The sequence below is a fragment of the Phyllobates terribilis genome, unplaced genomic scaffold, assembly GCF_046119375.1.
Source record: "Phyllobates terribilis strain yellow unplaced genomic scaffold, ASM4611937v1 Scaffold_1__5_contigs__length_1240528914, whole genome shotgun sequence".
NCBI classification, from domain to species: Eukaryota; Metazoa; Chordata; class Amphibia; order Anura; family Dendrobatidae; genus Phyllobates; species Phyllobates terribilis.
Window position 1 is genome coordinate 1,239,909,530 of NW_027362761.1, and position 23,209 is coordinate 1,239,932,738.

General features: G+C 56.0%; 1 protein-coding gene across 1 annotated transcript in view; it reads left to right on the plus strand.

Annotated features, from left to right (window-relative positions):
- The first annotated feature begins 6,747 nt into the window (after positions 1 to 6,747).
- The window catches only part of LOC141164996 (PC-esterase domain-containing protein 1A-like), a 224,735-nt gene continuing 208,273 nt past the window's right edge, over positions 6,748 to 23,209 (plus strand). The window contains exon 1 of the mRNA XM_073650657.1: positions 6,748 to 6,808. The gene's annotated coding sequence lies outside the window, so the exon portion shown is untranslated. The remainder of the gene's footprint in view (positions 6,809 to 23,209) is intronic.

Consider the following 23,209-nt stretch of genomic DNA (forward strand, 5'->3'; position numbering starts at 1 on the left):
GTAGAAGGCAGAGGACAGGTCTAGGAGGAGGAGCAGAGAGTAATATAGAAGGCAGAGGACGGGTCTAGGAGGAGGAGCACAGAGTAATATAGAAGGCAGAGGATGGGTCTAGGAGGAGGAGCACAGAGTAATGTAGAAAGCAGAGGACGGGACTAAGAGGAGGAGCACAGAGTAATGTAGAAGGCAGAGGACAGGTCTAGGAGGAGGAGCACAGAGTAATGTAGAAGGCAGAGGACGGGTCTAGGAGGAGGAGCACAGAGTAATGTAGAAGGCAGAGGACGGGTCTAGGAGGAGGAGCACAGAGTAATATAGAAGGCGGAGGACAGGTCTAGGAGTAGGAGCACAGAGTAATGTAGAAGGCAGAGGACGGGTCTAGGCGGAGGAGCAGAGAGTAATATAGAAGGCAGAAGACAGGTCTAGGAGGAGGAGCAGAGTAATGTAGAAGGCAGAGGACGGGTCTAGGAGGAGGAGCACAGAGTAATGTAGAAGGCAGAGGACGGGTCTAGGAGGAGGAGCACAGAGTAATGTAGAAGGCAGAGGACAGGTCTAGGAGGAGCACAGAGTAATGTAGAAGGCAGAGGACAGGTCTAGGAGGAGGAGCACAGAGTAATGTAGAAGGCAGAGGACATGTCTAGGAGGAGGAGCACAGAGTAATGTAGAAGGCAGAGTACGGGTCTAGGAGGAGGAGCACAGAGTAATGTAGGAGGCAGAGGACGGGTCTAGGAGGAGGAGCACAGAGTAATGTAGAAGGCAGAGGACAGGTCTAGAAGGAGGAGCACAGAGTAATATAGAAGGCAGATGACAGGTCTAGGAGGAGGAGCACAGAGTAATGTAGAAGGCAGAGGACGGGTCTAGGAGGAGGAGCACAGAGTAATGTAGGGGGCAGAGGACGGGTCTAGGAGGAGGAGCACAGAGTAATGTAGAAGGCAGAGGAGGGGACTAGGAGGAGGAGCACAGGGTAATGTAGAAAGCAGAGGACAGGTCTAGGAGGAGCACAGAGTAATGTACAAGGCAGAGGACAGGTCTAGGAGGAGGAGCACAGAGTAATGTAGATTCAGAGGACGGGTCTAGGAGGAGGAGCACAGAGTAATGTAGAAGGTAGAGGATGGGTCTAGGAGGAGGAGCACAGAGTAATGTAGAAGGCAGAGGACAGGTCTAGGAGGAGGAACACAGAGTAATGTAGAAGGCAGAGGACGGGTCTAGGAGGAGGAGCACAGAGTAATGTGGAAGGCAGCATAGGACAGGTCTAGGAGGAGGAGCACAGAGTAATGTAGAAGGCAGAGGACGGGTCTAGGAGGAGGAGCACAGAGTAATGTAGAAGGCAGAGGACAGGTGTAGGAGGAGGAGCACAGGGTAATGTAGAAGGCAGAGGATGGGTCTAGGAGGAGGAGCACAGAGTAATTTAGAAGTCAGAGGACGGGTCTAGGAGGAGGAGCACAGAGTAATGTTGAAGGCAGAGGACAGGTCTAGGAGGAGGAGCACAGAGTAATGTAGAAGGCAGAGGACGGGTCTAGGAGGAGGAGCAGAGAGTAATATAGAAGGCAGAGGACGGGTCTAGGAGGAGGAGCACAGAGTAATATAGAAAGCAGAGGACGGGACTAGGAGGAGGAGCACAGAGTAATGTAGAAGGCAGAGGACGGGTCTAGGAGGAGGAGCAGAGAGTAATATAGAAGGCAGAGGACGGGTCTAGGAGGAGGAGGACAGAGTAAAGTAGAAGGCAGAGCACTGGTCTAGGAGGAGCACAGAGTAATGTAGAAGGCAGAGGACGGGTCTAGGAGGAGGAGCACAGAGTAATGTAGAAGGCAGAGGACGGGTCTAGGAGGAGGAGCACAGAGTAATATAGAAGGCGGAGGACAGGTCTAGGAGGAGGAGCACAGAGTAATGTAGAAGGCAGAGGACGGGTCTAGGCGGAGGAGCAGAGAGTAATATAGAAGGCAGAAGACAGGTCTAGGAGGAGGAGCAGAGTAATGTAGAAGGCAGAGGACGGGTCTAGGAGGAGGAGCACAGAGTAATGTAGAAGGCAGAGGACGGGTCTAGGAGGAGGAGCACAGAGTAATGTAGAAGGCAGAGGACAGGTCTAGGAGGAGCACAGAGTAATGTAGAAGGTAGAGGACAGGTCTAGGAGGAGGAGCACAGAGTAATGTAGAAGGCAGAGGACATGTCTAGGAGGAGGAGCACAGAGTAATGTAGAAGGCAGAGGACGGGTCTAGGAGGAGGAGCACAGAGTAATGTAGGAGGCAGAGGACGGGTCTAGGAGGAGGAGCACAGAGTAATGTAGAAGGCAGAGGACAGGTCTAGAAGGAGGAGCACAGAGTAATATAGAAGGCAGATGACAGGTCTAGGAGGAGGAGCACAGAGTAATGTAGAAGGCAGAGGACGGGTCTAGGAGGAGGAGCACAGAGTAATGTAGGGGGCAGAGGACGGGTCTAGGAGGAGGAGCACAGAGTAATGTAGAAGGCAGAGGAGGGGACTAGGAGGAGGAGCTCAGGGTAATGTAGAAGGCAGAGGACAGGTCTTGGAGGAGCACAGAGTAATGTACAAGGCAGAGGACAGGTCTAGGAGGAGGAGCACAGAGTAATGTAGAAGGCAGAGGACAGGTCTAGGAGGAGGAACACAGAGTAATGTAGAAGGCAGAGGACGGGTCTAGGAGGAGGAGCACAGAGTAATGTGGAAGGCAGCATAGGAGAGGTCTAGGAGGAGGAGCACAGAGTAATGTAGAAGGCAGAGGACGGGTCTAGGAGGAGGAGCACAGAGTAATGTTGAAGGCAGAGGACAGGTCTAGGAGGAGGAGCACAGAGTAATGTAGAAGGCAGAGGACGGGTCTAGGAGGAGGAGCAGAGAGTAATATAGAAGGCAGAGGACGGGTCTAGGAGGAGGAGCACTGAGTAATATAGAAAGCAGAGGACGGGACTAGGAGGAGGAGCACAGAGTAATTTAGAAGGCAGAGGACGGGTCTAGGAGGAGGAGCAGAGAGTAATATAGAAGGCAGAGGACGGGTGTAGGAGGAGGAGGACAGAGTAAAGTAGAAGGCAGAGCACAGGTCTAGGAGGAGCACAGAGTAATGTAGAAGGCAGAGGACGGGTCTAGGAGGAGGAGCACAGAGTAATGTAGAAGGCAGAGGACGGGTCTAGGAGGAGGAGCACAGAGTAATATAGAAGGCGGAGGACAGGTCTAGGAGCAGGAGCACAGAGTAATGTAGAAGGCAGAGGACGGGTCTAGGCAGAGGAGCAGAGAGTAATATAGAAGGCAGAAGACAGGTCTAGGAGGAGGAGCAGAGTAATGTAGAAGGCAGAGGACGGGTCTAGGAGGAGGAGCACAGAGTAATGTAGAAGGCAGAGGACGGGTCTAGGAGGAGGAGCACAGAGTAATGTAGAAGGCAGAGGACAGGTCTAGGAGGAGCACAGAGTAATGTAGAAGGCAGAGGACAGGTCTAGGAGGAGGAGCACAGAGTAATGTAGAAGGCAGAGGACAGGTCTAGGAGGAGGAGCACAGAGTAATGTAGAAGGCAGAGGACGGGTCTAGGAGGAGGAGCACAGAATAATGTTTGAGGCAGAGGACGGGTCTAGGAGGAGGAGCACAGAGTAATGTAGAAGGCAGAGGACAGGTCTAGAAGGAGGAGCACAGAGTAATATAGAAGGCAGATGACAGGTCTAGGAGGAGGAGCACAGAGTAATGTAGAAGGCAGAGGACGGGTCTAGGAGGAGGAGCACAGAGTAATGTAGAAGGCAGAGGACGGGTCTAGGAGGAAGAGCACAGAGTAATGTTGAAGGCAGAGGACAGGTCTAGGAGGAGGAGCACAGAGTAATGTAGAAGGCAGAGGACAGGTCTAGGAGGAGGAGCAGAGAGTAATGTAGAAAGCAGAGGACGGGACTAAGAGGAGGAGCACAGAGTAATGTAGAAGGCAGAGGACGGGTCTACGAAGAGGAGCACAGAGTAATGTAGAAGGCAGAGGACGGGTCTAGGAGGAGGAGCACAGAGTAATGTAGAAGGCAGAGGACGGGTCTAGGAGGAGGAGCACAGAGTAATGTAGAGGGCAGAGGACGGGTCTAGGAGGAGCACAGAGTAATGTAGAAGGCAGAGGATGGGTCTAGGAGGAGGAGCACAGAGTAATGTAGAAGGCAGAAGACGGGTCTAGGAGGAGGAGCACAGAGTAATGTAGAAGGCAGAGGACGGGTCTAGGAGGAGAAGCACAGAGTAATGTAGAAGGCAGAGGACGAGTCTAGGAGGAGGAGCACAGAGTAATGTAGAAGGCAGAGGACGGGTCTAGGAGGAGGAGCACAGAGTATTGTAGAAGGCAGAGGACGGGTCTAGGAGGAAGAGCACAGAGTAATGTAGAAGGCAGAGGATGGGTCTCGGAGCAGAAGCACAGAGTAATGTAGAAGGCAGAGGACGGGTCTAGGAGGAGGATCACAGAGTAATGTAGAAGGCAGAGGACGGGTCTAGGAGGAGGAGCACAGAGAAATGTAGAAGGCAGAGGACAGGTGTAGGAGGAGGAGCACAGGGTAATGTAGAAGGCAGAGGATGGGTCTCGGAGCAGAAGCACAGAGTAATGTAGAAGGCAGAGGACGGGTCTAGGAGGAGGAGCACAGAGTAATGTAGAAGGCAGAGGATGGGTCTAGGAGGAGGAGCACAGAGTAATGTAGAAGGCAGAGGACAGGTCTAGGAGGAGGAGCAGAGAGTAATATAGAAGGCAGAGGACGGGTCTAGGAGGAGGAGCACAGAGTAATATAGAAGGCAGAGGATGGGTCTAGGAGGAGGAGCACAGAGTAATGTAGAAAGCAGAGGACGGGACTAAGAGGAGGAGCACAGAGTAATGTAGAAGGCAGAGGACAGGTCTAGGAGGAGGAGCAGAGAGTAATATAGAAGGCAGAGGACAGGTCTAGGAGGAGGAGCACAGAGTAATGTACACTGCACCATTGAATTAAATATTTGCCATGGTACACAGAAATAAAAGGTGTTCGGTGCTCAAAGCCAGTGCTGAGGTGAGGAAGCTGAGCCCGACCACCACTGAGCAAGACACAGAAGTACAAGGTGTTCAGTGCTCAGAGGCACCGCCGAGGTGAGGAGGCCGAGCCTGACCACCACTGAGCAAGACACTGAAGTACAAGGTGCTCAGTGCTCAAAGACACGCCTGAGGTGAGGAGGCTGAGCCCGACCACCACTGAGCAAGACCCAGAAGTACAAGGTGTTCAGAGACACGCCTGAGGTGAGGAAGCTGAGCCCGACCACCACTGAGCAAGACACAGAAGTACAAGGTGTTCAGTGCTCAGAGGCACCGCCGAGGTGAGGAGGCCGAGCCTGACCACCACTGAGCAAGACACTGAAGTACAAGGTGCTCAGTGCTCAAAGACACGCCTGAGGTGAGGAGGCTGAGCCCGACCACCACTGAGCAAGACCCAGAAGTACAAGGTGCTCAGTACTCAGAGACACGGCCGAGGTGAGGAGGCTGAGTCCGACCACCACTGAGCAAGACACAGAAGTACAAGGTGTTCAGTGCTCAGTGACACGGCCGAGGTGAGGAGGCCGAGCCCGACCACCACTGAGCAAGACACTGAAGTACAAGGTGCTCAGTGCTCAAAGACACGCCTGAGGTGAGGAGGCTGAGCGCGACCACCACTGAGCAAGACACAGAAGTACAAGGTGCTCAGTACTCAGAGACACGGCCGAGGTGAGGAGGCTGAGCCCGACCACCACTGAGCAAGACACAGAAATACAAGGTGTTCAGTGCTCAGAGACAAGGCCGAGGTGAGGAGGCCGAGCTCGACCACCACTGAGCAAGACACAGAAGTACAAGGTGTTCAGTGCTCAGAGACACGGCCGAGGTGAGATGGCTGAGCTCGACCACCACTGAGCAAGACACAGAAGTACAAGGTGTTCAGTGCTCAGAGAAACGGCCGAGGTGAGGAGGCTGAGCCCGACCACCACTGAGCAAGACACAGAAGAACAAGGTGCTCAGTGCTCAGAGACACGGCTGAGGTGAGGAGGCTGAGCCCGACCACCACTGAGCCAGGCACAGAAGTACAAGGTATTCAGTGCTCAGAGACACGGCCGAGGTGAGGAGGCTGAGCCCGACCACCACTGAGCAAGACACAGAAGTACAAGGTGGTCAGTGCTCAGAGACACAGCCGAGGTGAGGAGGCTGAGCCCGACCACCACTGAGCAAGACACAGAAGTACAAGGTGTTCAGTGCTCAGAGAAACGGCCGAGGTGAGGAGGCTGAGCCCGACCACCACTGAGCAAGACACAGAAGAACAAGGTGCTCAGTGCTCAGAGACACGGCTGAGGTGAGGAGGCTGAGCCCGACCACCACTGAGCAAGACACAGAAGTACAAGGTATTCAGTGCTCAGAGACACGGCCGAGGTGAGGAGGCTGAGCCCGACCACCACTGAGCAAGACACAGAAGTACAAGGTGTTCAGTGCTCAGACACTGGCCAGTCCTCTCGGCTGATTATTCTGCACAGTGTATAGTTGGTTGCCACTTTGGCTTGTACTTTTTGTGGCACAGTGTAAGAGTTACAGTCGCTGGGATCTGACGATATTTGCAGCCATAATAATCTGTAGAAGTTTCTTCCTCACCAATCATGGACACTTTACATTATTTTTACAGGGCACGCCGTGGCTGAATACATGGAGTGTCCGGAGCCCGGAGACTATAGTGGGTCTGTGGGGGCGCAGGCAGCTGCAGTGAGGGGCGACGTCCCCCCATGGATGAAGGACAATGACTGGCTGCCGCAGCTTTCACTTTCGTTTCTTCTTCTTTCTGGGGATGTTGTGACTTGTTTGCTGTCAGGACGCAAGGAGATCGCAGTGAGTGTAACCTGATGTGGCCTTATGTCCTGAGGCGCAATAATCTCACTCATGGACCTCTATGTGCCGGGCTGTAGTTTGGTATCAGGGGGTGCCGGGCTGTAGTTTAGTATCAGGGGGTGCCGGGCTGTAGTTTGGTATCAGGTGGTGCCGGGCTGTAGTTTGGTATCAGGGGGTGCCGGGCTGTAGTTTGGTATCAGGTGGTGCCGGGCTGTAGTTTGGTATCAGTGGGTGCCGGGCTGTAGTTTGGTATCAGGTGGTGCCGGGCTGTAGTTTGGTATCAGGTGGTGTCGGGCTGTAGTTTGGTATCAGGTGGTGCCGGGCTGTAGTTTGGTATCAGGTGTTGTCGGGCTGTAGTTTGGTATCAGGGGGTGCCGGGCTGTAGTTTGGTATCAGGTGGTGCCGGGCTGTAGTTTGGTATCAGATGGTGCCGGGCTGTAGTTTGGTATCAGGGGGTGCCGGGCTGTAGTTTGGTATCAGGGGATGCCGGGCTGTAGTTTGGTATCAGGTGGTGCCGGGCTGTAGTTTGGTATCAGGTGGTGTCGGGCTGTAGTTTGGTATCAGGTGGTGCCGGGCTGTAGTTTGGTATCAGGTGGTGTCGGGCTGTAGTTTGGTATCAGGTGGTGCCGGGCTGTAGTTTGGTATCAGGTGGTGCCGGGCTGTAGTTTGGTATCAGGGGGTGCCGGGCTGTAGTTTGGTATCAGATGGTGCCGGGCTGTAGTTTGGTATCAGGGGGTGCCGGGCTGTAGTTTGGTATCAGATGGTGCCGGGCTGTAGTTTGGTATCAGGTGGTGCCGGGCTGTAGTTTGGTATCAGGGGGTGCCGGGCTGTAGTTTGGTATCAGATGGTGCCGGGCTGTAGTTTGGTATCAGGTGGTGGCGGGCTGTAGTTTGGTATCAGGTGGTGCCGGGCAGTAGTTTGGTATCAGGTGGTGCGGGGCTGTAGTTTGGTATCAGGGGGTGCCGGGCTGTAGTTTGGTATCAGGGGGTGCCGGGCTGTAGTTTGGTATCAGGTGGTGCCGGGCTGTAGTTTGGTATCAGGGGGTGCCGGGCTGTAGTTTGGTATCAGGTGGTGCCGGGCTGTAGTTTGGTATCAGTGGGTGCCGGGCTGTAGTTTGGTATCAGGTGTTGCCGGGCTGTAGTTTGGTATCAGGGGGTGCCGGGCTGTAGTTTGGTATCAGGTGGTGTCGGGCTGTAGTTTGGTATCAGGTGGTGCCGGGCTGTAGTTTGGTATCAGGTGGTGTCGGGCTGTAGTATGGTATCAGGGGGTGCCGGGCTGTAGTTTGGTATCAGATGGTGCCGGGCTGTAGTTTGGTATCAGGGGGTGCCGGGCTGTAGTTTGGTATCAGGGGGTGCCGGGCTGTAGTTTGGTATCAGGTGGTGCCGGGCTGTAGTTTGGTATCTGGTGGTGTCGGGCTGTAGTTTGGTATCAGGTGGTGCCGGGCTGTAGTTTGGTATCAGGTGGTGTCGGGCTGTAGTTTGGTATCAGGTGGTGCCGGGCTGTAGTTTGGTATCAGGTGGTGCCGGGCTGTAGTTTGGTATCAGGGGGTGCCGGGCTGTAGTTTGGTATCAGATGGTGCCGGGCTGTAGTTTGGTATCAGGGGGTGCCGGGCTGTAGTTTGGTATCAGATGGTGCCGGGCTGTAGTTTGGTATCAGGTGGTGCCGGGCTGTAGTTTGGTATCAGGGGGTGCCGGGCTGTAGTTTGGTATCAGATGGTGCCGGGCTGTAGTTTGGTATCAGGTGGTGGCGGGCTGTAGTTTGGTATCAGGTGGTGCCGGGCAGTAGTTTGGTATCAGGTGGTGCGGGGCTGTAGTTTGGTATCAGGGGGTGCCGGGCTGTAGTTTGGTATCAGATGGTGCCGGGCTGTAGTTTGGTATCAGGGGGTGCCGGGCTGTAGTTTGGTATCAGGGGGTGCCGGGCTGTAGTTTGGTATCAGGGGGTGCCGGGCTGTAGTTTGGTATCAGATGGTGCCGGGCTGTAGTTTGGTATCAGGTGGTGGCGGGCTGTAGTTTGGTATCAGGTGGTGCCGGGCTGTAGTTTAGTATCAGGGAGTGCCGGGCTGTAGTTTGGTATCAGGGGGTGCCAGGCTGTAGTTTGGTATCAGGTGGTGCCGGGCTGTAGTTTGGTATCAGATGGTGCCGGGCTGTAGCTTGGTATCAGGTGGTGCCGGGCTGTAGTTTGGTATCAGGGGGTGCCGGGCTGTAGTTTGGTATCAGATGGTGCCGGGCTGTAGTTTGGTATCAGGGGGTGCCGGGCTGTAGTTTGGTATCAGATGGTGCCGGGCTGTAGTTTGGTATCAGGGGGTGCCGGGCTGTAGTTTGGTATCAGGGGGTGCCGGGCTGTAGTTTGGTATCAGGGGGTGCCGGGCTGTAGTTTGGTATCAGATGGTGCCGGGCTGTAGTTTGGTATCAGGTGGTGGCGGGCTGTAGTTTGGTATCAGGTGGTGCCGGGCTGTAGTTTAGTATCAGGGAGTGCCGGGCTGTAGTTTGGTATCAGGGGGTGCCAGGCTGTAGTTTGGTATCAGGTGATGCCGGGCTGTAGTTTGGTATCAGATGGTGCCGGGCTGTAGTTTGGTATCAGGTGGTGCCGGGCTGTAGTTTGGTATCAGGGGGTGCCGGGCTGTAGTTTGGTATCAGATGGTGCCGGGCTGTAGTTTGGTATCAGGTGGTGGCGGGCTGTAGTTTGGTATCAGGTGGTGCCGGGCAGTAGTTTGGTATCAGGTGGTGCGGGGCTGTAGTTTGGTATCAGGGGGTGCCGGGCTGTAGTTTGGTATCAGATGGTGCCGGGCTGTAGTTTGGTATCAGGGGGTGCCGGGCTGTAGTTTGGTATCAGATGGTGCCGGGCTGTAGTTTGGTATCAGGTGGTGCCGGGCTGTAGTTTGGTATCAGGGGGTGCCGGGCTGTAGTTTGGTATCAGATGGTGCCGGGCTGTAGTTTGGTATCAGGTGGTGGCGGGCTGTAGCTTGGTATCAGGTGGTGCCGGGCAGTAGTTTGGTATCAGGTGGTGCGGGGCTGTAGTTTGGTATCAGGGGGTGCCGGGCTGTAGTTTGGTATCAGATGGTGCCGGGCTGTAGTTTGGTATCAGGGGGTGCCGGGCTGTAGTTTGGTATCAGGGGGTGCCGGGCTGTAGTTTGGTATCAGGGGGTGCCGGGCTGTAGTTTGGTATCAGATGGTGCCGGGCTGTAGTTTGGTATCAGGTGGTGGCGGGCTGTAGTTTGGTATCAGGTGGTGCCGGGCTGTAGTTTAGTATCAGGGAGTGCCGGGCTGTAGTTTGGTATCAGGGGGTGCCAGGCTGTAGTTTGGTATCAGGTGGTGCCGGGCTGTAGTTTGGTATCAGATGGTGCCGGGCTGTAGTTTGGTATCAGGTGGTGCCGGGCTGTAGTTTGGTATCAGGGGGTGCCGGGCTGTAGTTTGGTATCAGATGGTGCCGGGCTGTAGTTTGGTATCAGGTGGTGGCGGGCTGTAGTTTGGTATCAGGTGGTGCCGGGCAGTAGTTTGGTATCAGGTGGTGCGGGGCTGTAGTTTGGTATCAGGGGGTGCCGGGCTGTAGTTTGGTATCAGATGGTGCCGGGCTGTAGTTTGGTATCAGGGGGTGCCGGGCTGTAGTTTGGTATCAAATGGTGCCGGGCTGTAGTTTGGTATCAGATGGTGCCGGGCTGTAGTTTGGTATCAGGGGGTGCCGGGCTGTAGTTTGGTATCAGATGGTGCCAGGCTGTAGTTTGGTATCAGGGGGTGCCGGGCTGTAGTTTGGTATCAGATGGTGCCGCGCTGTAGTTTGGTATCAGGTGGTGCCAGGCTGTAGTTTGGTATCAGGGGGTGCCGGCTGTAGTTTGGTATCAGATGGTGCCGGGCTGTAGTTTGGTATCAGGGGGTGCCGGGCTGTAGTTTGGTATCAGGGGGTGCCGGCTGTAGTTTGGTATCAGGGGGTGCCGGGCTGTAGTTTGGTATCAGGGGGTGCCGGGCTGTAGTTTGGTATCAGGTGGTGCCAGGCTGTAGTTTGGTATCAGGGGGTGCCGGGCTGTAGTTTGGTATCAGGTGGTGTCGGGCTGTAGTTTGGTATCAGGTGGTGCCGGGCTGTAGTTTAGTATCAGGTGGTGCCGGGCTGTAGTTTGGTATCAGGTGGTGCCGGGCTGTAGTTTGGTATCAGATGGTGCCGGGCTGTAGTTTGGTATCAGGGGGTGCCGGGCTGTAGTTTGGTATCAGGGGGTGCCGGGCTGTAGTTTGGTATCAGGGGGTGCCGGGCTGTAGTTTGGTATCAGATGGTGCCGGGCTGTAGTTTAGTATCAGGTGGTGCCGGGCTGTAGTTTGGTATCAGGGGGTGCCGGGCTGTAGTTTGGTATCAGGAGGTGTCGGGCTGTAGTTTAGTATCAGGTGGTGTCGGGCTGTAGTTTGGTATCAGGTGGTGCCGGGCTGTAGTTTGGTATCAGGTGCTGGCGGGCTGTAGTTTGGTATCAGGTGGTGCCGGGCTGTAGTTTGGTATCAGGGGGTGGCGGGCTGTAGTTTAGTATCAGGTGGTGCCGGGCTGTAGTTTGGTATCAGGGGGTGCCGGCCTGTAGTTTGGTATCAGGTGGTGCCGGGCTGTAGTTTGGTATCAGGTGATGCTGGGCTGTAGTTTGGTATCAGGGGGTGCCGGGCTGTAGTTTGGTATCAGGGGGTGCCGGGCTGTAGTTTGGTATCAGGTGGTGCCGGGCTGTAGTTTGGTATCAGGGGGTGCCGGGCTGTAGTTTGGTATCAGGGGGTGCCGGGCTGTAATTTGGTATCAGGGGGTGCCGGGCTGTAGTTTGGTATCAGGGGGTGCCGGGCTGTAGTTTGGTATCAGGTGGTGGAGGGCTGTAGTTTGGTATCAGGTGGTGCCGGGCTGTAGTTTGGTATCAGGGGGTGCCGGGCTGTAGTTTGGTATCAGGGGGTGCCGGGCTGTAATTTGGTATCAGGGGGTGCCGGGCTGTAGTTTGGTATCAGGGGGTGCCGGGCTGTAGTTTGGTATCAGGTGGTGGAGGGCTGTAGTTTGGTATCAGGTGGTGCCGGGCTGTAGTTTGCTATTAGGTGGTGCCGGGCTGTAGTTTAGTATCAGGTGGTGCCGGGCTGTAGTTTGGTATCAGGGGGTGCCGGGCTGTAGTTTGCTATTAGGTGGTGCCGGGCTGTAGTTTGGTATCAGGTGGTGCCGGGCTGTAGTTTGCTATTAGGTGGTGCCGGGCTGTAGTTTAGTATCAGGTGGTGCCGGCTGTAGTTTGGTATCAGGGGGTGCCGGGCTGTAGTTTGGTATCAGGGGGTGCCGGCTGTAGTTTGGTATCAGGGGGTGCCGGGCTGTAGTTTGGTATCAGGGGGTGCCGGGCTGTAGTTTGGTATCAGGTGGTGCCGGGCTGTAGTTTGGTATCAGATGGTGCCGGGCTGTAGTTTGGTATCAGGTGATGCTGGGCTGTAGTTTGGTATCAGGGGGTGCCGGGCTGTAGTTTGGTATCAGGGGGTGCCGGGCTGTAGTTTGGTATCAGGGGGTGACGGGCTGTAGTTTGGTATCAGGGGGTGCCGGGCTGTAGTTTGGTATCAGGTGCTGGCGGGCTGTAGTTTGGTATTAGGTGGTGCCGGGCTGTAGTTTGGTATCAGGGGGTGCCGGGCTGTAGTTTGGTATCGGGGTGCCGGGCTGTAGATTGGTATCAGGTGGTGCCGGGCTGTAGTTTGGTATCAGGGGGTACCAGTCTGTAGTTTAGTATCAGGGGGTGCCGGGCTGTAGTTTGGTATCAGGTGGTGCCGGCTGTAGTTTAGTATCAGGGGGTGCCGGGCTGTAGTTTGGTATCAGGTGGTGCCGGGCTGTAGTTTAGTATCAGGGGGTGCCGGGCTGTAGTTTGGTATCAGGGGGTGCCGGGCTGTAGTTTAGTATCAGGTGGTGCCGGGCTGTAGTTTGGTATCAGGTGGTGCCGGGCTGTAGTTTGGTATCAGGTGGTGCCGGGCTGTAGTTTGGTATCAGGTGCTGGCGGGCTGTAGTTTGGTATCAGGTGCTGGCGGGCTGTAGTTTGGTATCAGGTGGTGCCGGGCTGTAGTTTGGTATCAGGGGGTGCCGGGCTGTAGTTTGGTATCAGGGGGTGCCGGGCTGTATTTTGGTATCAGGTGGTGCCGGGCTGTAGTTTGGTATCAGGTGCTGGCGGGCTGTAGTTTGGTATTAGGTGCTGGCGGGCTGTAGTTTGGTATCAGGTGCTGGCGGACTGCAGTTTGGTATCAGGTGGTGCCGGGCTGTAGTTTGGTATCAGGGGGTGCCGGGCTGTAGTTTGGTATCAGGGGGTGCCGGGCTGTAGTTTAGTATCAGGGGGTGCCGGGCTGTAGTTTGGTATCAGGGGGTGTCGGGATGTAGTTTGGTATCAGGTGATGCCGGGCTGTAGTTTTGTATCAGGTGGTGCCGGGCTGTAGTTTGGTATCAGGTGGTGCCGGGCTATAGTTTGGTATCAGATGGTGCCAGGCTGTAGTTTGGTATCAGGTGATGCCGGGCTGTAGTTTGTTATCAGGTGGTGCCGGGCTGTAGTTTGGTATCAGGTGGTGCCGGGCTGTACTTTGGTATCAGGGGGTGCCGGGCTGTAGTTTGGTATCAGGGGGTGCCGGGCTGTAGTTTGGTATCAGGGGGTGCCGGGCTGTAGTTTGGTATCAGGTGGTGCCGGGCTGTAGTTTGGTATCAGGGCGTGCCGGGCTGTAGTTTGGTATCAGGTGGTGCCGCGCTGTAGTTTGGTATCAGTGGGTGCCGGGCTGTAGTTTGGTATCAGGTGGTGCCGGGCTGTAGTTTGGTATCAGGGGGTGCCGGGCTGTAGTTTGGTATCAGGTGGTGTCGGGCTGTAGTTTGGTATCAGGTGGTGCCGGGCTGTAGTTTGGTATCAGGTGGTGTCGGGCTGTAGTTTGGTATCAGGGGGTGCCGGGCTGTAGTTTGGTATCAGATGGTGCCGGGCTGTAGTTTGGTATCAGGTGGTGTCGGGCTGTAGTTTGGTATCAGGTGGTGCCGGGCTGTAGTTTGGTATCAGGTGGTGCCGGGCTGTAGTTTGGTATCAGGGGGTGCCGGGCTGTAGTTTGGTATCAGATGGTGCCGGGCTGTAGTTTGGTATCAGGGGGTGCCGGGCTGTAGTTTGGTATCAGATGGTGCCGGGCTGTAGTTTGGTATCAGGTGGTGCCGGGCTGTAGTTTGGTATCAGGGGGTGCCGGGCTGTAGTTTGGTATCAGATGGTGCCGGGCTGTAGTTTGGTATCAGGTGGTGGCGGGCTGTAGTTTGGTATCAGGTGGTGCCGGGCAGTAGTTTGGTATCAGGTGGTGCGGGGCTGTAGTTTGGTATCAGGGGGTGCCGGGCTGTAGTTTGGTATCAGATGGTGCCGGGCTGTAGTTTGGTATCAGGGGGTGCCGGGCTGTAGTTTGGTATCAGGGGGTGCCGGGCTGTAGTTTGGTATCAGGGGGTGCCGGGCTGTAGTTTGGTATCAGATGGTGCCGGGCTGTAGTTTGGTATCAGGTGGTGGCGGGCTGTAGTTTGGTATCAGGTGGTGCCGGGCTGTAGTTTAGTATCAGGGAGTGCCGGGCTGTAGTTTGGTATCAGGGGGTGCCAGGCTGTAGTTTGGTATCAGGTGGTGCCGGGCTGTAGTTTGGTATCAGATGGTGCCGGGCTGTAGTTTGGTATCAGGTGGTGCCGGGCTGTAGTTTGGTATCAGGGGGTGCCGGGCTGTAGTTTGGTATCAGATGGTGCCGGGCTGTAGTTTGGTATCAGGTGGTGGCGGGCTGTAGTTTGGTATCAGGTGGTGCCGGGCAGTAGTTTGGTATCAGGTGGTGCGGGGCTGTAGTTTGGTATCAGGGGGTGCCGGGCTGTAGTTTGGTATCAGATGGTACCGGGCTGTAGTTTGGTATCAGGGGGTGCCGGGCTGTAGTTTTGTATCAAATGGTGCCGGGCTGTAGTTTGGTATCAGATGGTGCCGGGCTGTAGTTTGGTATCAGGGGGTGCCGGGCTGTAGTTTGGTATCAGATGGTGCCGGGCTGTAGTTTGGTATCAGGGGGTGCCGGGCTGTAGTTTGGTATCAGATGGTGCCGGGCTGTAGTTTGGTATCAGGTGGTGCCAGGCTGTAGTTTGGTATCAGGGGGTGCCGGCTGTAGTTTGGTATCAGATGGTGCCGGGCTGTAGTTTGGTATCAGGGGGTGCCGGGCTGTAGTTTGGTATCAGGGGGTGCCGGCTGTAGTTTGGTATCAGGGGGTGCCGGGCTGTAGTTTGGTATCAGGGGGTGCCGGGCTGTAGTTTGGTATCAGGTGGTGCCGGGCTGTAGTTTGGTATCAGGGGGTGCCGGGCTGTAGTTTGGTATCAGGTGGTGCCGGGCTGTAGTTTGGTATCAGGTGGTGCCGGGCTGTAGTTTAGTATCAGGTGGTGCCGGGCTGTAGTTTGGTATCAGGTGGTGCCGGGCTGTAGTTTGGTATCAGATGGTGCCGGGCTGTAGTTTGGTATCAGGGGGTGCCGGGCTGTAGTTTGGTATCAGGGGGTGCCGGGCTGTAGTTTGGTATCAGGGGGTGCCGGGCTGTAGTTTGGTATCAGATGGTGCCGGGCTGTAGTTTAGTATCAGGTGGTGCCGGGCTGTAGTTTGGTATCAGGGGGTGCCGGGCTGTAGTTTGGTATCAGGAGGTGTCGGGCTGTAGTTTAGTATCAGGTGGTGTCGGGCTGTAGTTTGGTATCAGGTGGTGCCGGGCTGTAGTTTGGTATCAGTTGCTGGCGGGCTGTAGTTTGGTATCAGGTGGTGCCGGGCTGTAGTTTGGTATCAGGGGGTGGCGGGCTGTAGTTTAGTATCAGGTGGTGCCGGGCTGTAGTTTGGTATCAGGGGGTGCCGGGCTGTAGTTTGGTATCAGGTGGTGCCGGGCTGTAGTTTGTTATCAGGTGATGCTGGGCTGTAGTTTGGTATCAGGGGGTGCCGGGCTGTAGTTTGGTATCAGGGGGTGCCGGGCTGTAGTTTGGTATCAGGTGGTGCCGGGCTGTAGTTTGGTATCAGGGGGTGCCGGGCTGTAGTTTGGTATCAGGGGGTGCCGGGCTGTAATTTGGTATCAGGGGGTGCCGGGCTGTAGTTTGGCATCAGGGGGTGCCGGGCTGTAGTTTGGTATCAGGTGGTGGCGGGCTGTAGTTTGGTATCAGGTGGTGCCGGGCTGTAGTTTGCTATCAGGTGGTGCCGGGCTGTAGTTTAGTATCAGGTGGTGCCGGGCTGTAGTTTAGTATCAGGGGGTGCCGGCTGTAGTTTGGTATCAGGGGGTGCCGGGCTGTAGTTTGGTATCAGGTGGTGCCGGGCTGTAGTTTGGTATCAGATGGTGCCGGGCTGTAGTTTGGTATCAGGTGATGCTGGGCTGTAGTTTGGTATCAGGGGGTGCCGGGCTGTAGTTTGGTATCAGGGGGTGCCGGGCTGTAGTTTGGTATCAGGGGGTGCCGGGCTGTAGTTTGGTATCAGGGGGTGACGGGCTGTAGTTTGGTATCAGGGGGTGCCGGGCTGTAGTTTGGTATCAGGAGGTGCCGGGCTGTAGTTTGGTATCAGGTGGTGCCGGGCTGTAGTTTGGTATCAGGTGGTGCCGGGCTGTAGTTTGGTATCAGGTGCTGGCGGGCTGTAGTTTGGTATCAGGTGGTGCCGGGCTGTAGTTTGGTATCAGGGGGTGCCGGGCTGTAGTTTGGTATCAGGGGGTGCCGGGCTGTAGATTGGTATCAGGTGGTGCCGGGCTGTAGTTTGGTATCAGGGGGTACCAGTCTGTAGTTTAGTATCAGGGGGTGCCGGGCTGTAGTTTGGTATCAGGTGGTGCCGGCTGTAGTTTAGTATCAGGGGGTGCCGGGCTGTAGTTTGGTATCAGGTGGTGCCGGGCTGTAGTTTAGTATCAGGGGGTGCCGGGCTGTAGTTTGGTATCAGGGGGTGCCGGGCTGTAGTTTAGTATCAGGTGGTGCCGGGCTGTAGTTTGGTATCAGGTGGTGCCGGGCTGTAGTTTGGTATCAGGTGGTCCCGGGCTGTAGTTTGGTATCAGGTGCTGGCGGGCTGTAGTTTGGTATCAGGTGCTGGCGGGCTGTAGTTTGGTATCAGGTGGTGCCGGGCTGTAGTTTGGTATCAGGGGGTGCCGGGCTGTAGTTTGGTATCAGGGGGTGCCGGGCTGTATTTTGGTATCAGGTGGTGCCGGGCTGTAGTTTGGTATCAGGTGCTGACGGGCTGTAGTTTGGTATTAGGTGCTGGCGGGCTGTAGTTTGGTATCAGGTGCTGGCGGGCTGCAGTTTGGTATCAGGTGGTGCCGGGCTGTAGTTTGGTATCAGGGGGTGCCGGGCTGTAGTTTGGTATCAGGGGGTGCCGGGCTGTAGTTTAGTATCAGGGGGTGCCGGGCTGTAGTTTGGTATCAGGGGGTGTCGGGATGTAGTTTGGTATCAGGTGATGCCGGGCTGTAGTTTTGTATCAGGTGGTGCCGGGCTGTAGTTTGGTATCAGGTGGTGCCGGGCTGTAGTTTGGTATCAGATGGTGCCAGGCTGTAGTTTGGTATCAGGTGGTGGCGGGCTGTAGTTTGGTATCAGGTGGTGCCAGGCTGTAGTTTGGTATCAGGGGGTGCCGGACTGTAGTTTAGTATCAGGTGGTGCCGGGCTGTAGTTTGGTATCAGGTGGTGCCGGGCTGTAGTTTAGTATCAGGTGGTGTCGGGCTGTAGTTTGGTATCAGGGGGTGCCGGGCTGTAGTTTGGTATCAGGGGGTGCCGGGCTGTAGTTTAGTATCAGGTGGTGCCGGGCTGTAGTTTGGTATCAGGTGGTGCCGGGCTGTAGTTTGGTATCAGGGGGTGCCGGGCTGTAGTTTGGTATCAGGTGGTGCCGGGCTGTAGTTTAGTATCAGGGGGTGCCGGGCTGTAGTTTGGTATCAGGGGGTGCCGGGCTGTAGTTTGGTATCAGGTGGTGGCGGGCTGTAGTTTGTATCAGGTGGTGCCGGGCTGTAGTTTGGTATCAGGGGGTGTCGGGCTGTAGTTTGGTATCAGGTGGTGCCGGGCTGTACTTTGGTAACAGGGGGTGCCGGGCTGTAGTTTGGTATCAGGGGGTGCCGGGCTGTAGTTTGGTATCAGGGGGTGCCGGCTGTAGTTTGGTATCAGATGGTGCCGGGCTGTAGTTTGGTATCAGGGGGTGCCGGGCTGTAGTTTGGTATCAGGGGGTGCCGGCTGTAGTTTGGTATCAGGGGGTGCCGGGCTGTAGTTTGGTATCAGGGGGTGCCGGGCTGTAGTTTGGTATCAGGTGGTGCCGGGCTGTAGTTTGGTATCAGGGGGTGCCGGGCTGTAGTTTGGTATCAGGTGGTGTCGGGCTGTAGTTTGGTATCAGGTGGTGCCGGGCTGTAGTTTAGTATCAGGTGGTGCCGGGCTGTAGTTTGGTATCAGGTGGTGCCGGGCTGTAGTTTGGTATCAGATGGTGCCGGGCTGTAGTTTGGTATCAGGGGGTGCCGGGCTGTAGTTTGGTATCAGGGGGTGCCGGGCTGTAGTTTGGTATCAGGGAGTGCCGGGCTGTAGTTTGGTATCAGATGGTGCCGGGCTGTAGTTTAGTATCAGGTGGTGCCGGGCTGTATTTTGGTATCAGGGGGTGCCGGGCTGTAGTTTGGTATCAGGAGGTGTCGGGCTGTAGTTTAGTATCAGGTGGTGTCGGGCTGTAGTTTGGTATCAGGTGGTGCCGGGCTGTAGTTTGGTATCAGGTGCTGGCGGGCTGTAGTTTGGTATCAGGTGATGCTGGGCTGTAGTTTGGTATCAGGGGGTGCCGGGCTGTAGTTTGGTATCAGGGGGTGCCGGGCTGTAGTTTGGTATCAGGTGGTGCCGGGCTGTAGTTTGGTATCAGGGGGTGCCGGGCTGTAGTTTGGTATCAGGGGGTGCCGGGCTGTAATTTGGTATCAGGGGGTGCCGGGCTGTAGTTTGGTATCAGGGGGTGCCGGGCTGTAGTTTGGTATCAGGTGGTGGCGGGCTGTAGTTTGGTATCAGGTGGTGCCGGGCTGTAGTTTGCTATTAGGTGGTGCCGGGCTGTAGTTTAGTATCAGGTGGTGCCGGGCTGTAGTTTGGTATCAGGGGGTGCCGGGCTGTAGTTTGCTATTAGGTGGTGCCGGGCTGTAGTTTGGTATCAGGTGGTGCCGGGCTGTAGTTTGCTATTAGGTGGTGCCGGGCTGTAGTTTAGTATCAGGTGGTGCCGGCTGTAGTTTGGTATCAGGGGGTGCCGGGCTGTAGTTTGGTATCAGGGGGTGCCGGCTGTAGTTTGGTATCAGGGGGTGCCGGGCTGTAGTTTGGTATCAGGGGGTGCCGGGCTGTAGTTTGGTATCAGGTGGTGCCGGGCTGTAGTTTGGTATCAGATGGTGCCGGGCTGTAGTTTGGTATCAGGTGATGCTGGGCTGTAGTTTGGTATCAGGGGGTGCCGGGCTGTAGTTTGGTATCAGGGGGTGCCGGGCTGTAGTTTGGTATCAGGGGGTGACGGGCTGTAGTTTGGTATCAGGGGGTGCCGGGCTGTAGTTTGGTATCAGGAGGTGCCGGGCTGTAGTTTGGTATCAGGTGGTGCCGGGCTGTAGTTTGGTATCAGGTGGTGCCGGGCTGTAGTTTGGTATCAGGTGCTGGCGGGCTGTAGTTTGGTATCAGGTGGTGCCGGGCTGTAGTTTGGTATCAGGGGGTGCCGGGCTGTAGTTTGGTATCAGGGGGTGCCGGGCTGTAGATTGGTATCAGGTGGTGCCGGGCTGTAGTTTGGTATCAGGGGGTACCAGTCTGTAGTTTAGTATCAGGGGGTGCCGGGCTGTAGTTTGGTATCAGGTGGTGCCGGCTGTAGTTTAGTATCAGGGGGTGCCGGGCTGTAGTTTGGTATCAGGTGGTGCCGGGCTGTAGTTCAGTATCAGGGGGTGCCGGGCTGTAGTTTGGTATCAGGGGGTGCCGGGCTGTAGTTTAGTATCAGGTGGTGCCGGGCTGTAATTTGGTATCAGGTGGTGCCGAGCTGTAGTTTGGTATCAGGTGGTGCCGGGCTGTAGTTTGGTATCAGGTGCTGGCGGGCTGTAGTTTGGTATCAGGTGCTGGCGGGCTGTAGTTTGGAATCCGGTGGTGCCGGGCTGTAGTTTGGTATCAGGGGGTGCCGGGCTGTAGTTTGGTATCAGGGGGTGCCGGGCTGTATTTTGGTATCAGGTGGTGCCGGGCTGTAGTTTGGTATCAGGTGCTGGCGGGCTGTAGTTTGGTATTAGGTGCTGGCGGGCTGTAGTTTGGTATCAGGTGCTGGCGGACTGCAGTTTGGTATCAGGTGGTGCCGGGCTGTAGTTTGGTATCAGGGGGTGCCGGGCTGTAGTTTGGTATCAGGGGGTGCCGGGCTGTAGTTTAGTATCAGGGGGTGCCGGGCTGTAGTTTGGTATCAGGGGGTGTCGGGATGTAGTTTGGTATCAGGTGATGCCGGGCTGTAGTTTTGTATCAGGTGGTGCCGGGCTGTAGTTTGTTATCAGGTGGTGCCGGGCTGTAGTTTGGTATCAGATGGTGCCAGGCTGTAGTTTGGTATCAGGTGATGCCGGGCTGTAGTTTGTTATCAGGTGGTGCCGGGCTGTAGTTTGGTATCAGGTGGTGCCGGGCTGTACTTTGGTATCAGGGGGTGCCGGGCTGTAGTTTGGTATCAGGGGGTGCCGGGCTGTAGTTTGGTATCAGGGGGTGCCGGGCTGTAGTTTGGTATCAGGTGGTGCCGGGCTGTAGTTTGGTATCAGGGGGTGCCGGGCTGTAGTTTGGTATCAGGTGGTGCCGGGCTGTAGTTTGGTATCAGTGGGTGCCGGGCTGTAGTTTGGTATCAGGTGGTGCCGGGCTGTAGTTTGGTATCAGGGGGTGCCGGGCTGTAGTTTGGTATCAGGTGGTGTCGGGCTGTAGTTTGGTATCAGGTGGTGCCGGGCTGTAGTTTGGTATCAGGTGGTGTCGGGCTGTAGTTTGGTATCAGGGGGTGCCGGGCTGTAGTTTGGTATCAGATGGTGCCGGGCTGTAGTTTGGTATCAGGTGGTGTCGGGCTGTAGTTTGGTATCAGGTGGTGCCGGGCTGTAGTTTGGTATCAGGGGGTGCCGGGCTGTAGTTTGGTATCAGATGGTGCCGGGCTGTAGTTTGGTATCAGGGGGTGCCGGGCTGTAGTTTGGTATCAGATGGTGCCGGGCTGTAGTTTGGTATCAGGTGGTGCCGGGCTGTAGTTTGGTATCAGGGGGTGCCGGGCTGTAGTTTGGTATCAGATGGTGCCGGGCTGTAGTTTGGTATCAGGTGGTGGCGGGCTGTAGTTTGGTATCAGGTGGTGCCGGGCAGTAGTTTGGTATCAGGTGGTGCGGGGCTGTAGTTTGGTATCAGGGGGTGCCGGGCTGTAGTTTGGTATCAGATGGTGCCGGGCTGTAGTTTGGTATCAGGGGGTGCCGGGCTGTAGTTTGGTATCAGGGGGTGCCGGGCTGTAGTTTGGTATCAGGGGGTGCCGGGCTGTAGTTTGGTATCAGATGGTGCCGGGCTGTAGTTTGGTATCAGGTGGTGGCGGGCTGTAGTTTGGTATCAGGTGGTGCCGGGCTGTAGTTTAGTATCAGGGAGTGCCGGGCTGTAGTTTGGTATCAGGGGGTGCCAGGCTGTAGTTTGGTATCAGGTGGTGCCGGGCTGTAGTTTGGTATCAGATGGTGCCGGGCTGTAGTTTGGTATCAGGTGGTGCCGGGCTGTAGTTTGGTATCAGGGGGTGCCGGGCTGTAGTTTGGTATCAGATGGTGCCGGGCTGTAGTTTGGTATCAGGTGGTGGCGGGCTGTAGTTTGGTATCAGGTGGTGCCGGGCAGTAGTTTGGTATCAGGTGGTGCGGGGCTGTAGTTTGGTATCAGGGGGTGCCGGGCTGTAGTTTGGTATCAGATGGTACCGGGCTGTAGTTTGGTATCAGGGGGTGCCGGGCTGTAGTTTGGTATCAAATGGTGCCGGGCTGTAGTTTGGTATCAGATGGTGCCGGGCTGTAGTTTGGTATCAGGGGGTGCCGGGCTGTAGTTTGGTATCAGATGGTGCCGGGCTGTAGTTTGGTATCAGGGGGTGCCGGGCTGTAGTTTGGTATCAGATGGTGCCGGGCTGTAGTTTGGTATCAGGTGGTGCCAGGCTGTAGTTTGGTATCAGGGGGTGCCGGCTGTAGTTTGGTATCAGATGGTGCCGGGCTGTAGTTTGGTATCAGGGGGTGCCGGGCTGTAGTTTGGTATCAGGGGGTGCCGGCTGTAGTTTGGTATCAGGGGGTGCCGGGCTGTAGTTTGGTATCAGGGGGTGCCGGGCTGTAGTTTGGTATCAGGTGGTGCCGGGCTGTAGTTTGGTATCAGGGGGTGCCGGGCTGTAGTTTGGTATCAGGTGGTGCCGGGCTGTAGTTTGGTATCAGGTGGTGCCGGGCTGTAGTTTAGTATCAGGTGGTGCCGGGCTGTAGTTTGGTATCAGGTGGTGCCGGGCTGTAGTTTGGTATCAGATGGTGCTGGGCTGTAGTTTGGTATCAGGGGGTGCCGGGCTGTAGTTTGGTATCAGGGGGTGCCGGGCTGTAGTTTGGTATCAGGGGGTGCCGGGCTGTAGTTTGGTATCAGATGGTGCCGGGCTGTAGTTTAGTATCAGGTGGTGCCGGGCTGTAGTTTGGTATCAGGGGGTGCCGGGCTGTAGTTTGGTATCAGGAGGTGTCGGGCTGTAGTTTAGTATCAGGTGGTGTCGGGCTGTAGTTTGGTATCAGGTGGTGCCGGGCTGTAGTTTGGTATCAGGTGCTGGCGGGCTGTAGTTTGGTATCAGGTGGTGCCGGGCTGTAGTTTGGTATCAGGGGGTGGCGGGCTGTAGTTTAGTATCAGGTGGTGCCGGGCTGTAGTTTGGTATCAGGGGGTGCCGGGCTGTAGTTTGGTATCAGGTGGTGCCGGGCTGTAGTTTGGTATCAGGTGATGCTGGGCTGTAGTTTGGTATCAGGGGGTGCCGGGCTGTAGTTTGGTATCAGGGGGTGCCGGGCTGTAGTTTGGTATCAGGTGGTGCCGGGCTGTAGTTTGGTATCAGGGGGTGCCGGGCTGTAGTTTGGTATCAGGGGGTGCCGGGCTGTAATTTGGTATCAGGGGGTGCCGGGCTGTAGTTTGGCATCAGGGGGTGCCGGGCTGTAGTTTGGTATCAGGTGGTGGCGGGCTGTAGTTTGGTATCAGGTGGTGCCGGGCTGTAGTTTGCTATCAGGTGGTGCCGGGCAGTAGTTTAGTATCAGGTGGTGCCGGGCTGTAGTTTGGTATCAGGGGGTGCCGGCTGTAGTTTGGTATCAGGGGGTGCCGGGCTGTAGTTTGGTATCAGGGGGTGCCGGCTGTAGTTTGGTATCAGGGGGTGCCGGGCTGTAGTTTGGTATCAGGGGGTGCCGGGCTGTAGTTTGGTATCAGGTGGTGCCGGGCTGTAGTTTGGTATCAGATGGTGCCGGGCTGTAGTTTGGTATCAGGTGATGCTGG